The 12,106-nt window shown below is 35.5% G+C and overlaps 1 protein-coding gene and 1 pseudogene across 5 annotated transcripts in view; both read left to right on the top strand.

Moving 5' to 3' along the window:
* The window catches only part of LOC149131412 (uncharacterized), a 72,771-nt pseudogene extending 64,080 nt beyond the window's left edge, over positions 1–8,691 (top strand).
* Positions 1–12,106, top strand: part of LOC106872239 (E3 ubiquitin-protein ligase NRDP1) — a 244,995-nt gene that overhangs the window by 79,749 nt on the left and 153,140 nt on the right. For 3 of the 5 annotated variants that reach the window (XM_089339819.1, XM_052975809.2, XM_052975811.2), the window contains one exon: positions 9,786–9,815. The exons of the other annotated variants lie outside the window; for them this stretch is intronic. The gene's annotated coding sequence lies outside the window, so the exon portion shown is untranslated. The remainder of the gene's footprint in view (positions 1–9,785; positions 9,816–12,106) is intronic. 5 annotated transcript variants of the gene reach the window in all.

The raw sequence follows: 12,106 nt of genomic DNA, 5'->3' as shown, positions 1-12,106 counted from the left end.
TCCATCCTTCTTTTCTGGGACTATATTGTTCCGTTGCTCTTTCTCTATTCACTGAACCAATGAATAGAAACAATGCTAATCATTACAGGTATTACATTTTACCCACCTTGCTTGTCTCACTGCTCCTCTCAATACACACTTCATGATACCTTCAAGTCTAGCTTCTTTGAAAATAAGAAATCTTGAACGGTAAAAAGATTCCTACCATTTTTGTTCCTCAGTGTTTAGAATTGTTCTGAATATGATATTGTGAGAGTAGGATCTAATTACATTGTATCTTTTATTCTTCCTACCCAATCCAGACAACATATCAGCTAGATAAACTTTGCATATGGCAACAGTTTGGTTGATTTTACTAATGAAGGCTTCTTTAGTGGAGAATAGTGAAGAGAGAGACAGAGAGAGTGTGTTGAAGTTATTTTTTGTGTTTCATTTGATTTAAGATGGTTTTGAGAGAGATTTTTAAATGTTCCAGGTATTTCAACATGTCACTACTTGTGCAAATTGGAATAAATACCAATAACACAAACTTTCTGCTCTACATGAACTGGTTTTTTAGCTTAAAAAATGATATATAATCTCCCATCATTGGGGAATTCATGTATTTCTGCATGAATTGTCACGTAACACCTATTATTTCGAATTTGAACTCATAACGTCAAGGCAGACGAAATACCACTAAGCATTTCACCCGGTATGCTAACCGTTCTGCCAGCTTGCTGCCTTCATAATAATAATGATGATGATGATGATTTAGGCATCAGGCCAGCAAATTTTGAGAGAAGACGTTAGTTGAGACTATTGACCCCAGTACTTCATTCATAGTTATTTTATCAAGTGTGATAGGACGAAAATAAAGTGGATCTTGATAGGATTCCAAACCAGAATGTAAAGCATTTTTCCTACACTCTGATGATTCTGCCAGTTCACTACCTTGAAAATAATAATAATAATTCTTTCTAATTATTGCACAAGACTAGCAATTTTGAAAGGAGGAGGGGGTGCAAGTCAGTTACACTAACCCTAATACTTGACTGGTACTTTATTTTATCAACCCTGAGAGGACCTCTGAGAAATTTGAAGTTGGAACATAAACAAATGCCACTGAGCATTTCTGTTGAGCTAACAATTCTGCCAACTCACTGACTTAATCCTTTCTGCTGTAGGCACAAGGCCTGAAATTTTGGGGGAGGGAGTTAATTGATTAAATCAACTCCAGTATTCAACTGGTACTTATTTTATTGACCCCGGAAGGATGAAAGGCAAAGTCAGCCGCAGTGGCATTTGAACTCAGAATGTACAGCAAGAAGAAATGCCACTAAATGTTTTGCCCAACTTGGTAATGATTCTGCCAGCTCACCACAACAATAATAACAATCCTTTCTACTATAGGCACAAAGCCTGCAGTTTTGGAGGAGGAGTAGGGAGGCTAGTCAATTGCATTAACCTCAGTGCTTAACTGGTACATACTTTATTAACCCCAAAAGGATAAAAGGCAAAGTTGACTTTAGCAAAATTTGAACTTAGACAAGACACGACAGAAGTAAATAGACTCCCTTGTAATCGTTAAAATTTATTTAAATCTGAAATTATACATTCAAATTATTTAATTATTATAATGTGAATATCTAATATTTAGTTGACATGCCCTTTGCATTTTTCAGTTCATGGACCCTATTACAAAGTGTCCTGTCCATTATGCCCCAGAGGTGTTCAATAGGGTTCATATCTGGTGACTGGCTTAGCCATGGAAGCTTTCTAATGCCATTCTCTTCCAACCAACCTTGGGTCTTTTTAACAATATGGCAAAGAGCCTCATCTTCCATAAATACAGTCTTCTTTAATCATTTCACCACTGGGGAAGATTGGAAGAAGTCCTTTCTGCAATATGGTCACATATTTATCTGAGTTTATCTTTCCCTCACACTCCACCAGCTCTGATTGACCATTACTCCAAATTGCTCCCCAGACCGTCATAGAATAACCACCATGTTTCATTGTTGGCTGCAACCTTTTTACATCAATTTCTTGATCACAGAGTCTCCAGACCCACACTTGACCATTGTCAGAAAATACAGCAAATCTGGACTCATCAGAGAATATGAGTGCCCCAAAATGCTAGTGACTTCTCCACCATCTCACTGGCCCAATCTTTTCTCTGCTTTCTATTGATTGGTCAAAGAAGTGGTTTCCTTCTTGCTGCTCTGCCATAGTAACCAAGTTTGTGAAGATACCTGACAGCTGTTCTCAGACTGACATCAACATGTTCTGCTATGCCAGAGGCCTTGCAATGAGGATTATCCTCCACATGTCTCTTAACAAAGCGAAGGGTCCTGTCAGAGGGCCCTGGTTAACCTGGACAAAGTAATGTGAACTCCTCCTCTCTGGTGAATTGCACAATCATTCTATTAACTGTAGAAAGTGGGATCCCAATGTTATCTGTGATTTTACTCTAAGTCCACCTTCAAATTGACCCACAATATGGCCTCTTTGGAATTCGGACATGATTAAACAGTCACATATAGAACCTGAAACATAAAAATGTCAATTAATAAAAAATATATACCTTTCCAAATTAAAATAAACATAAAACGATATTTTATGAGGTGTCTATTTACTTCTGTCGTGTCTGTGTAGATGTAAAGAGATGAAATGCCACTGAGCTAACAATTCTGCCAGCTCACTGCTTTCTTAATAATAATAATAACAATAATAATAATAATAATAATCCTTTCTACTATATGCACATGGCCTGGATCTTGTGGGGAGGGGAACAGTCGATCACAACGACCCCAGTGTTTCACTGGTACTTAATTTATCGATCCTGAAAGGATGAAAGGCAAAGTCGACCTTGGGGGAATTTGAACTCAGAACATAGTGACAGATGAAATATTGCTAAGCATTTCACTCAGTGTGCTAATGATTCTGCCAGCTCGCCACCTTAATAATAATGATGATGATAATAATAATAATAATAATAATAATAATAATAATCCTATCTACTATAGGCACAAGGCCTGAAATTTGATGATAATGATAATGATTTCTTTTATTGGCCACAAGGACTCAAGACATGGAGGATAATATTGAAAGACTAATCACAACACACAAAAGCAGGTGGGGTTTACATCAATCAAAGGGACAAACAACCACATTAAAGACTATAACAAAGGATGTATAATAGAAATTAGTGAAATAAGTAATTAATAATGATGTCAATTGTAATAGTAAAGAAACTTGATCAAGATTCAAGGTAAAGTGAAAAAAAATTATTTTGAACGCTGTGTGTTAATCATTACACAATCTACTTTGCAGAGTTGTTGGTGTTATAACAAATAGAATAGTCATTCGCATTAATTATTATCATACATTTTGATTAAAAATAAAATAAAAATGGGTTAATACTTTCATGTTAACCTTATATTACCTGATAGAGAGTGTCAAGTTGACATCTCTATCTGTCGATAGTCATTTGGTATTCTTTGTGTGGTGGATGTCGATTAGTCAGTCTTGTTTGCAGTCCTCATTTTGTCAGAATGAGTAGAAGTCAATGTGGACAAGTTAATAAAGTGTTAGACATTTCACAAAAGAAAAACTGGTTTAGTATTTATTTATAATCAGTAATGTTTTCAGTCAACTGTTTGATAATGTAAAGCTAAAATGCTGTGAAACAGCATTTCAGTTTCATTACTCAAAGCACATATGTTTGATTGCATCATAATAGACAGAAATCAAGTTCATTTCATCACTTCATTTAACATCTGTTTTACATACTGGCATGGGCTGGATGGCTCAACAGGCTGGCAAGTCAGAAGACTGCACCAAACCCTACTACCTGCTTCAGAACAGTTTCTCTGACTGAATGCCTTTCCTAACACAACCACTTTACAAACTGCACTGGTTTTATATTTACAACTATTTTAAAGTTATAAAACACTCCAATTATATATTTAAAAAATTTTGTTTGCAAGGGTTTTTATTTAAAATTAAGAGTTGAAAACACAATTTGTTTTATTCGAGAAGTCATAATTGAAAAAACACCTATAAACACACTAATCAGTTGTTCCTTGCCTATATTTCATTGTTCTTTCATTTTCAAAACTGCTGATGCTTGTTCATGTTTTTCAAAATATTTTTTGCTCCACTAATCTGTAGCTTTCTCAATAGAAAAGTCAAATATTGACAAACAACAACTGGCTACGATGAATCAACGGAACAACCTGCTCATGAAATTAACACGAAAGTGACTGAGCACTCTGCAGACATGTGTACCTTTAATGTAGGTCTCAGAGAAATTCAGTGTGACACAGAATGTAACAAGATTAGCTTGTCAGCTGGGTGGGCTGGAGTAACATGAAATAAAGTGTTTTAATGAAGGATACAGTGTGCTACTGAGAATCAAGCTCATGACCTTACAATTGTGAGGTGAATACCCTAACTACTAAGCTACAATTTGTATAAATCTAACTAGCCCCCTGTGAATTATACCATTCTTGGGTGGAATCAAGCTTCTGTCATTCTCTAGTTTGAAGCCAACAAATATTACAAATGGGAGAAAGGATCAACATCATGTATTTTATCCCCAAACTAAAATCAAGACATTGAATATTTGCAGTACTGTAGTAAAGTTGTAAAACCAAAAGAAATTGAGTTTTTTTTTTTTTCCCAATTTTTATAAAACTAATTAAGTCTACTGCTCATGCTAACACACACATACACACACACACAATACACATACACATACACACGCGTCCTTTAGAAGAGTCCTCGATTCACTGACTCAGTAAGTAAACCATTATCTCTCCTGTGTTTGACTGTTTCCATTGTGAGTAACAATAGGTCATCTAAGGTTAAATATCTGTAAATACCATGACAGTCTACTTTGTAACTGTAATTAGTTTAATGCAAGCCAGCAGTTCTCAGTAATTGACTAAAGTGATTCAATGTTTTAATTTAAAAAAGTAAAAAGTTTAAAAAACCCTGAAATAAACACAAAGCAAAATAGCAATTTAACTGTCCAGAACCAACCCAATAAAATTAAGTTTTCTTTAAGACCTATCTTTTTCTAAGAAATTCCATTCATTCGGAGCCTGAAAATTTCTATGCGTTGATCTTTTGAATAATTGTCTTTTTTTTAAAATCAATTCTTATTCACAGTGTAATTTAGTTGTGGATGACTGGACTTTAGTTCCAAATCCAAGTGCCATAAGGTAGACATAAGCTCTGAACAACCTGAAATTGGCCTGCAGACTCAGGCAGCATGTCTTTTATATCACTGAAGTTCATGACAGTGGCAGGAACATCTTAGAATCTCATTTCATTTCTCAGTAAATTTATTTCTTGCTTCCATATTTCTGTTGAAATTATACTGTCTTTGTTTCAATTAATTTTAAGAATGATGAGTAATTTAGTAAAATGACTGTCGTTATTAAGCTGGTGTGTGTGTGTGTGGGTGGGGGGGTCATAAATTAACACGAAATTTTGATGGTTTTAATTTAGATCACTTTAAAACAAGAAGTTCGATCATAGAACCAAAAGTGATCGTGGGTGTAGTTACGCTTGTTCGTTTTTACAATGGAGGTTTTCAGGAGGATGATCAAAGTGTTTTCATTGCCCACCCAAAATTTTAGGGGGTACACTTACATCCCCTGCACCCTCTGTTTCCAAGGCTAATATTTGGAGGTAACAAAGTTTTGTTTTTGAAAAATTTCCTATTGAAATACATCTTTTGATACCAACCTGCCATCATGTTAATTTATGTTCCTTTTACCAGCTTAATAACGGCAAAATTATTTTACTTAAATTTTTCACTATTTTCAAACAAAAGCAATCTGTTGCAACAGAAATATGGTTACATATCTGTTACATCATACTTGAAATAACGATGTTTGTGTTCCATATTGGGTGCTAATGTAATGGGCATACATCTTCAACATAATATCATTTTATGCTAATTTTCCCTGCTGTTATGGTTTGGATGGTTTGACAGGATCCAACAGATTGGAGAACCATGTCTTACTTCAATGTCACAGTTTTGGCATGGTTTCTACAGCTGGATGCCCTTTTCATTACCAATCACTTTACATGGTATACTGGATACATTTGTTTTTTTTTTCTTTTGTGGCACCAGCGCCATAGAGGTTGTCTTACTATCAGCAAGATTAAAGAGACTGCATGCTTTTTAGTGGCACCAGCACTAGTGGGGTTACCTTGTATCTCCCAAGGCAAAACAGATGAATGGAACAGATTTATTGTTGTGCTGCTCTCTTGCAAGACACCTATTTCTGTTCTTCTATTCATAACATCTCATCACCTGTCACTAAGCCACCTCCCTCAATACGATTCCCACTTCAGTTTAGGGGTTTTTGTCTTGCAAGTTACCTGCTGACCTCACTATTTCTGGTACCACATAAAAAGCATCCATTACACTCTGTAAAGTGGTTGTCATTAGGAAGGGCATGGAACCATAGAAACTATGCCAAAGCAGACAGCAGTGCTTGGCACAGCCTTCTGACCTGCCAGCTCCTGTCAAACCATTCAACCATGCCAGCATGGAGGGAGGACGTTAAATGATGATGATGAGAGGATGGTAGCAGAGGAAGTAAGGATGTTATTTTTAAGTATTTTTACTCGTTTAAGAAATTATTTATTTTGATTTATCTGGTGAAAGCAAAATTATATTTTCTTTTTATTTTCTGTCAGTCTGTTTACTAAAAGACCAGTAGTATCGTTTGTAAACCCTTGCTATTAATAGCCGTCTGTCTTACCTACAAAAGAGAACTATATCAGCCAAAAGAGAAACTTCCATTAAGATTAAAGACTTCTCCTTTGATCAAAAAGTCATCATCTTGAAATATTTGACCTTAAACAGACTTCAGTCTTGCAAAGAGAAGTGTGGGGAGGTGGTGTAAGGAAGAGGAGTGGCAGTACTTGTTATTGTTTGAAGATCCCAGACTTGTAAAATCAATATAGTTGGTGTGCAATTTGAACTGCTGAAGATTAATCCTTTAGCATTTAAACCAGCCAAATCTGGCCAAAATATTCTATCCATTTTATGTACACAGTGGCCAGATTTGGCCTCTCACACTAACCCTATAATGTCATTCTAATTATTAACAGTTACCTCATCAAAACCTCAATGCTACAAGATAATGAATGATTAATTCAAAACAATATGAATAAACTTGTATTACTTTTGACAGAATAATGTGAATGCTAAAGGGTTAACATAAACTTTGTATGTGGTGTCGGTTGTAGGGCAGTGCTAAGGTGTAAGTTCTTTGTAGTTTTTTGAGAGGGAAGATTTGAAAATGTTTTTTTTTACCTTGGGCAGAGTTTTCTGCAAGTGAAGAAAATTAAGAGTGATGAGTTAAGAAGCAGCTGGAGTATGAGATGGATGGAAATAATATGGTGTCTGGTAGTTCAAAGATGAAGCTGCTATATTTGTAGGTGGAGACTGGGGAAAGCTTAGCATGGTTGTGAATTAGTGGATATTAACCTTTGGCACATTTAGGTGCATCATATCACTGTACAAATTTTCTCCCCTGTAGCTGTAGGCACATTGAGAGAGAAGAAAACTTATATGGCAATTTGATGCACTTACAGCATGCTAAAGGTTAAGACATAGACTACATTGTGTGCTAACGTTTTTTTAACAGATCATCATCATCTGGTCGAGCTTGCTCGAACATTTTTAACACATGCATGTTATCCATTTCGGTCCTGTATTAGTTGAGGGAGATTTTTGGGGAGCCATCCAGTGTCCCTGGTGAGTTGATCTACATATGTTGTGTTCAGATGACCTGAGTATGGCTGTGTTTTGGCATCCAAAGCAGTAGGTCACTTGCTAGCTTTTGTTTAGCTTACCATCCAGCAACTCATCAGTCACTGACTAATGGTAGATACAGACAAGAGATTTCCATACCGCTGTTTCTTGCCAAGATGAGTTCTCCAAGACATGTTGAAGACTGCTCACCACCCCAGATAATGTGATCAGTACTCAGTGGATAATAATTTTGAGCTTTTTAAAGGGTTAGCAATCAATCATGAAATTACTTGAGATTATAGTGTAAAGGTGTTTGAGCCTAGAATGTAAATGCATTTATTTAGTGGACAACAGATTCTGCCATCTGTTACTCCTTTTTTGTATTAATAAATTGTAATATTGGTGTAAAATTTTTCAGCAGTGGGCATGAGCAATGACATATGTCTGCTGTTTCTGACAGTGTGAAAGATCAGATAATGATAATCTTAGCCAAGACTGATTTAAACCACCTTAAATAGTCCTTTTTGCAGCTCAAAAGTCTTGTCCCACTAAAAGTTTTCCTGAGTCAGAAGAAGACATGGTCAGCATATCTGAGGGAGACAAGTGGGTACAGGTCTTGCTAGTCAGTCAGTAATGCTAAACTCAAAAGTCTTTATGGGTGCCCCCACTCCACCTGTAAGTTCAGTGGAAGATCATTGACTCCTTGTTGAATTCATCCACTCTTATAGGCAGCTCTACATCCAATCAATGTGTCCATTGACCCTGCACACAGAAGAGTGAGAGCACAGAGTAGTGTTTATGGGTTAATCATTGATAGCCTGTCTACAAAACAGGCTGTATTGGTTTACATGATTGCTACTAGCAGATCATTTTTCAAGTGTGATTATGTTGAACCTCCTCCAAATATTTCTTGGAATTCAAATTGAAATCTTGGCAAACCTTTCCAAACTGTCAACTATTCAAAATCTGATGAGATGGTTGGTTGTGTAAGCCATATAATGCAATTCATGTTATGTAATCCCACATTGTAAATAAATAAACAGCCATGCTACTGAAATGTATATAACATAATTTGAATGAAAACTATACCCTATTCATGATTAATCGCTGACCAAACACCATTCAATTTTTTTTCTCCGTGTTTTTCTCCTTGTTTTCTCCGTACTCTTTCTGCTGAAGAGTGTAGCTCGAAACGTTAAAGACTTTCTGTATTCCCGAGCATCAAACTAATACATCCTTTTGTTGTTTACACCACCTGTCCTCGTCTGTTGTTGTTTTTTTTCGTACATTCTCCCATATACCCTATTCATGTTCCTTTATTACTACTTTTACATTCTGTGACATGTACAGTAAATATTGTTACACACATTGGATTTGCAGAATATCTGCAAGTTGATATGGTGAGAGTATCATTGGAATCCCTCCTGAGTACTCAGTTAGCCTAAGACATGCCTGAGTGCTGGTCATTTTTGGTACCTGTATTATAGACTCTCTCCCTCACCATTTCTCAAGGAGAAAATCAAAAACTCAATCCTTGTGGGATTAGAACTCAGAACGTAGCAGAGTGAAATTAAATAACTGTAGATACACTATAGTGAATGAGTTAAATTTACTAGCGTGGAAGAAAAGAGAACTGGGCAGAGGGCCTGTTAACATAGACCTTCAAATTTTTATTTGTTCATTAAATCTATAATTATCGTTTATTCTGTTTACATTTGTTTGAGAATGATTTTTTTTATATATTCCTTTTTTATCATTATTACTATTTATTAAGGCAGTGAGCTGGCAGAGTTGTTTCTGTTCTGAGTTCAAATTCTGTCTAGTTTGATTTTTGCCTTTCATCCATTCAGGGTCAATAAAATAAAGTACCATTTGAGCAGTGGGGTCAATGTAATTGACTCAACACCTTTCCTTTAAATTTCTTATTCCAAAATTTGAAACCACTTATTATTATTATTATTATTATTATTATTATAATATTTATTATCATTTTCTTTTTTTTGTTTCACTTCTTTTCCAGGAATGTATCAATAATTGATCTTTTTCAAAAGTAAGCCTGCTAGTTTTCATTTTGCTCCCTTACTCACTTCACTCTCCTTCTCTGCTTGTCAAACAACTTAATGTTTTTGTTGTTGCTTATTTCTCTCTGTCTGTTTGTTTCTCTCTCTCCCTCTCTCCCACACACACTTCTGACAATTGGAATGGGTATTCTTGTAGGTTAATTTTTCTTTATCTTTTAAAAAAACCCTTATTTTTTTTTCCGTTTCTTCCTAACTTTGAATCTCTTATTTCTAATCCATTTTCTCCTTTATTTTATATTTTTTCTTTTTTATTCTTTTCGCCCCTCTTATTTTTATGCTTTTTTTCCACTTTTTAAATATTTTTTAATCTTTTTTCTCATTTTTTTAAAAAATAGAGTTAAATTATTTTGAAATTAAAATTTAAAAAGAGAAATTAATCCTAATTTTGTTAAATATGTTTCTCTAACAATTCTTTTATTTGTTTTTGCTCATTTTTCTGTATTTTGTCCAACTTTTGTTTAATGTAATTATGTAGTTTCACTTTTGTTTTCTTTATTTTGTTTACATTTCTCTAACAAGTGGAGCAGCCAATACCACCACCACCACCACCACCACCTTCTTCTTCTTCTTCTTCTTCTTACTCTCTTGCTTTCATTTTCTCTTTTCCCCTACATTCTCCTTCTTTGTCTCTTCCTGTTTCTTCTTTGTTCCCTTTTTCTCCCTATTCTTCATTTTATCTCTACTCTCTATCTCTCTCTGCACTCTCTCTTTCTCACTTTCCTCTCTCTCTCATTATCCTCTTTCACATTTCTCTTTTCCCTTTCTCTCTCTCTCTCTCTTCCCTGTCTTGTTTTTCTTTTCTCTTTTCTCCTCCCCCTGTCTCTCTCTGTTACTCTTCTTTCTCTCCTCCTTTTTCTATTCTCCCCCCCCCTCTCTCCTTCCCCTTTCTCTGTTGCTCTTCTCCCTCTCATTCTGATTCTAGATTTTTCTCATACACTCTACTGATGACAATGACCATGATGAAAAATAAGAGTTAGAAGAAAAACTAAAATTAATTGGAAGTAAAAAAAACAAAAACAGTATTTACTGAAAATATATTGATTCATTTTTCTACCCGACATACAATATTATTGATTGTAAAAATGAAAATAAAACATGTAACAATTATCTTTTTTTTATTAGAAAAAAAAACTTGTTAACAATGGTGTTTGAATTACAACACAGTCTACCTTGATTTGGTATATTATCATGGTTTTAATGCCCACTTTTCCATGCTTGCATGGACTGGATTGAATTTGTTGAAGAAGATTTTCTATGGATGGATGCCTTTCCTATTGCCAAGTCTTGTTTGTTTCCAAGTAAGGAAATATTACCCCATAGCCAGACATGTTTTTCATGGAAGATTGGAAACAAAGGACATGGCATGTATGATGTTGACATTCATTTTTTGTCTATCATGTAATAAAAGACATGGACACACACACAGATATACAACAAACTTCTTTCACTTTCCATTTACTAAGTCCACTTGCAAGGCTTCAGTTGGCCTGGGGCTATTGTGGAAGACACTTGCTTAAACTGCCATGAAGTGGAAGTGAACCAAAACCATGTGGTTAGGTAGGAAACTTAAACATTCAGCCACACCTACATCTGTCTATATTGATTGGTAATCTGCGATATGCATATGGAGATGTATGTTTGTTTTCTGATGCTTTTACAGTTAAAATAAGAAGATTCTAGCTTCCAACTCATTAAACATAGCAGTATTTCTGTAACGTTTGTTTTTGTTTTTGTTTTTTAACGTAAATTAGTCAGAGGAGGGTCAGTGTTTATGACCTTTGTGGGTCCTCTCAAACTGGATCGGTGAGATTGACATAGCCTGATGTTTTTGCATAGGTTAGTGCCTATAAGAAAGAAATTATGGAGGAAATTGAATTAGGTTGCAGTTGTGGGAATGATGGATCAGGCGAAATATTTAGTAGTGGGGTCTGGGTGTTGAAATACAGTAAGGGTGGAAAGGGGTAAAAAAAAAAAAAGGTAAAGATAAAGTTCTTCCTGAGTCATGCCGACTCATGAGAGCTGGTTTCTTGGTTTCATAGCATATATATTCCCCACCTGGACAGGACATTGGTCCATCACAGGATTACTCATTTTTACCTGCTGAGTGGATTGGAGCAATGTGAAATGAAGTGTTTTGCTCAAGAACACAATACATTGCTTGGCCCAGGAACTGAAACCACAATCTTATGATCATGAGTCCAACTTCCTAACCACTAAGCGATGTGCATCCACCAGGGGTAAAAGCAGAGATAGGATGAGT

This window comes from Octopus bimaculoides, chromosome 22 (genome assembly GCF_046866305.1).
Source record: "Octopus bimaculoides isolate indiv1 chromosome 22, ASM4686630v1, whole genome shotgun sequence".
Taxonomy (NCBI): domain Eukaryota; kingdom Metazoa; phylum Mollusca; class Cephalopoda; order Octopoda; family Octopodidae; genus Octopus; species Octopus bimaculoides.
The sequence above is the reverse complement of the archived record's forward strand: the minus strand, read 5'-3'. Positions and strand labels throughout refer to the sequence as shown.